The sequence below is a fragment of the Vigna unguiculata genome, unplaced genomic scaffold, assembly GCF_037176805.1.
Source record: "Vigna unguiculata cultivar grain cowpea cultivar isolate G323 ecotype 2 unplaced genomic scaffold, ASM3717680v1 ptg000039l, whole genome shotgun sequence".
NCBI lineage: Eukaryota > Viridiplantae > Streptophyta > Magnoliopsida > Fabales > Fabaceae > Vigna > Vigna unguiculata.
Window position 1 is genome coordinate 398 of NW_028196682.1, and position 4603 is coordinate 5000.

Genomic DNA, 4603 nt, shown 5'->3' on the forward strand with positions numbered 1-4603 from the left:
CATGCTTGGTCTTCTGAGAGTTAGGATGAAATGCGATCCATTCAAGTCTGAGTTTGTACAAAATTCCTTCCTCACAAAGTAGTCTCGTTGGTCTTCAAAAGAAGACAGTCGAGCTAGGGGCGGCGAAAGCTTCTTCCGGAACGCTATTTCCCGGCCTGGGACAGTTGGTTGATTGGATAAGAGGGGAGATCCGCGAAGGGAGTCTAAAATCAGAAAGAAAGTAATAGGAAAAAATAGGGGCTCAATCTGAAGATGGACGGTCTTTAGGCACGCGTCCCTTTATATTAGAGGGGTGGGTTCAAATCATTCTATATGAGGAGCCAGTTGAGATTGAGATATAAAAAAGTGGAGTCTTTCACTTAGAGAGTATCCTCGGCTATAGGTCTTCCGGTCCGGCTTCCTAAACCACTTGGTCCCGTTCTATGCGCATCTCGGATTCAACCTGCACATATCACTCTACTTTCTTTCTGGGAGAGCCAATAGAGAACTCAAGGGTATCAACTTTTGACTCGACTCGTTTGAAAGAGTAAAAAGCTCCTGACTAGCTTTAGAGCACACGGCAATTGGTACTACTTCGCTATCGGTCACCGCATTGAAAGCGATCTTTATACGTTAGGTAAGTTAGCGGCGTAATAAGCCGCCTTTGAAGAAAGACCGTTCCATCTTGTTCGAAAGCGGTCCACTCCGGAAGTAGTGGTGGCAAATCTTTTGGATGGACTTAAAAAAGAAAACTCTTTCTTTTCATGGAAACGAAAGAATATGAAATGAAGAATGACAGGGCTAGGTAAAAGGTGCATTAGAGCAAGTCACTTATTATCCCCACCCAAAGGAGGTAAGGAACTGGGACGGAATGCGAGCCAGAGGCAGTACATCCTTTCGGTAAGCAGTACGTGTGGGTGTGCTTATTTGAGAGTCCACAAGGAAGTAGTAGAAATGTTGAAGAGGAGACAACCCGCTCTTGAAAGACTATGCGCGTCGCGTGCTCGATCTAGCAATTGTTTTGATGAACTGTCATTCAAAAAGAAAGAAGAGAAAAGAAATGGAGGGTGGCGCCTACATAACAGGTTGCTTGCTTACCAAGCCATCCTGGCTTTTCGCTCCTCCAGTTCGATTTTTATTTATTATTATTGACTTATTATTAAAAAAACTACTAACTATCAAAATGAAAGACGATCGATTATCTACCCAAGAAGATAGAGAGTCCCACATACGAGAAAAGGTCACAAATAGAGTTGAACCAAGTAACATTGCAAAGGCATAATGATAGTAGGGTCGGGATATCCCGCCCTCCGAACCGGACGTGAAGGTCTCCCCTCATCCGGCTCTCTGCAGGGGAATCTCCACTCACTGCTTCCCCTAATATCCTCCCTTTACCACATCATGGGGTTTACAGGAGATCCCAGAGGCTCGCTCGGAAAGGCTGCTATACCATACCTTTTACTCACTCTACTCTAGTAGTCACTGGACTCACTATAGTAGTCCGTCCGGCTGCTCTTGCTGAAATCATTACTCTTCATTCTCCCGTGCTCTAGCAATTGCGCTCCCTAGACCCACTACCATGTAGTTAGGTAGAGACAATCAATCGTAGTGACGGGAATCTGGGGATCCCTATCCATATCAAAAATGAAGATATTTATAATATATCTATAGAGAAGCTACCTTTCTCTCACTCAATAGATGTATCTGGTTTGGTACGGTACAGTACAATACGAGACGATGGAATGCAATGGGATGGATGGTAGAGGGCTGCCTGCGCCAAAAGCGATGATTCCCCTTGTCCATAGGGACCTCGTGGCATACAACCGAAACGACTCCCGCTAGATAGCCGCCCCTATATATATTTTGACAGCCTCGTGGACGGACTAAAGAAGGGAAGTTACAGAACGGGGCAGTGAAGGCTCGAGGAAGTAGACAGCAAGCTTTTCTCAGCCCCCTAACCTTTCTATTATTATTGAAACGCTAGCGCGCCCCTTTCTTTCTCTTAGAGAAAGGGGCGTAAGCACTTCACTCGCTAGGGGATGGGATTCATTCACTTGCATTCCTGCTAGCACTACAAAAAGCTCCGGTCTTAACGCCCCTACTACTGCTGTGCAGCCTTTCCTCGGGTTCGTAGAGTCGGGTTTCCCGTTTACCCACAACGGAGGACCCCACCAGACCAGGCAGGCGGCCACGGGTCATAACGCACTCTTCGCACAACAAATCCACTTTGAAGTTGACTTATCCGCTCGGCCAATCGTCGGAATGTGTACGATATACCATAAGGGCCCAATATCTCAATAGCACCTTTGTCTAAAGCTTCGAATGAGACTTCATATCCGAAACGCAGGAACGATCTGACTAGAAAGTCATTCAAAACTTGATCGAAGAACCAGCGTTTATTGAAGAAGCTATAGAGTCGATTACAAAAAGTACTTGTTTGAAAGGCTCGTTGGAATTGATCCGCTACGGGATTTACATTATACGCAACAGAAGCACCTGAAGTACTAAACAGAATAGGTATTAGTTTGGTAATGGTTGGAGCAGCAAACTCGGATTCGGCAAGAATCTCATTTTTTGGTAGTACGAAGGGGGAATTGGCCCAAAAATTGGATAGGGGTCAAGACGCAGTCGGGGCGACCGGCGGCTGACTCAAGTGCCCCCCGAACCGCGCGAAATGGTCGCCTATTACACGGCTCACTAACTCTGCCTGGGGTGTGGGGCTACCTATTCTTCATTCGTCGGCGGTCCGGCGCACCCCTACTTAAAGGATGCTGCTTAATTACGAAGTCAATCCATTCTGAATCTAGAGAGTTCCTTCGTTAAGCGCATCGAGCCAGGAGTGGACATCATCATCTGCAGACAAATCCAGATCCTGTTTCATCATTAGCTTAGCTAAAGTGGAATAGTATGACTGGCTTTCCGGAAAATGAGACGAAACCCGCTTTATCCATAACTTTTCTATCTTTGGCCACTGAAAACCGTACGGAAGCCTGACTTTGGGGTATAGGGAGAGATTCTCAAGATCTGCAACATCATACTTGTCCCTACTCAACTTATAACTGCCCGTTCAAGGCGACTGATCTTCTCCATCAGAGGATCGGACGGTTGTGGTGGGACGTATGGCACTATCTGATTCATGGAGTGAGAGCCAAGGACACGGCCGGTACTGCAGGAGGTTTTCTTCGCGTTTGTACGTTATTTAAATCATTCTAGCCTTCGCTTGCTTATCTTATTATGTTTCTAGTTCTCGCTCGTGGTAAATTGTAATTCATACTTTCAGTTCGAAATTCATTTCCCCAGACCCGGCATAAGAGAATAAAACAAAGAAAGAGATGCGGATGAAAGTGATCCCCAATCCTCGCTCGGTACCAAGGGTAGAACTTCATGATTGATTCGGTGTAACCGGTCTTTGATCAAGGGGCGCGTTAGCGCCCTTACCTATTGAAGGAAAAAGTGCAGTTCAAGCACTTTGCTTTGAATCACAAACAAACAGATATTATTCAATTTCGGCATTCCCGATCTTCTATCTTTCCTGCAGGCATGGAAATCAAACTGGAATGAGACCTTCCTTTCTGTCGACATTCTTTTCCATTCCATCTCTCTTCCTTGAGGTGTGGGACCATTGGCCTAGTCTTTACTAACCCCCGCAGGATTAGAATCATTCCCTTTGTTGAGTGAGGAGGGCTTGAAAGGATCTCTCTTCCGTCTAAGCCAGGGTAGGAATTGGATCGCCATCCCCCCGCACTTCTTATTGTGCTAAGGGCCCATTCCTTATCCTTTTTTGATAGGGTCAGCCTTTCTTTTCTCTCCGGCAGTGGTCCAACCTTAGTATATGAGAAATGCAACTAGTGGTCCCTCATTTGATCTTGGTGTGGAACCACTGATTTATGGGGAAGGAAAGCAAGGAACTCTGATTGCCCATTAGTAAGGGTAGGCGGGATAAAGGCAGGTGCGTTTCATATTTCTGATATCGGAGTAGCAGCTGTTAGGAGTTAGCGCGAAGGAGCTCTTTCGCGGTTCTATCTCTTTTACCTTATTCAAGGGTAATTTCTAGAGGGGCGAAGACAACTTCAAAATTATCCGAGAAGGCAACTAGCGCGCTCTTTGAAGGAAGAATGCGCAGTTAGGACAAAAAGGCTCTTTTTTGGGCAAATGGACAGTGAATCCATTAGTTATGTGAAGAAGGGCTTGTTTGCGACGTGGAAAATGGCATAGGTTTCTCTCAGATGCGAGATTACCGGTCTTTACTGTATGGCTAAGAGTTAGCACAGGATTGGCAGGCGAGACATCTATTGAATTAACGGCAAGGATATGATTTGATTAAAAAAGCTGTCCAATTGGCTAAGGGACATAGCTAAGGAAAAGCTCTGATCCAACTCATCGAAGATGCCCTGAAGGAACTGCAAGAGATGAGACAGTTGCTTTCACTAAAGGAACCGAAGTAGCCATAATAGGATGAATAAAGACTTGCCTTTGAAAGCCTGCCAGAAAGCTTCCTTTCGTCCGCTTTGGAACAGAAATCACCAACATTCATAGGTGGGGAGCTGGACTGAGGTCTCCCTATTTGACTATGGTAATCATGTGGACGACCTCAGGGAATTTTTCAATTAAAATAGCTCCCTTG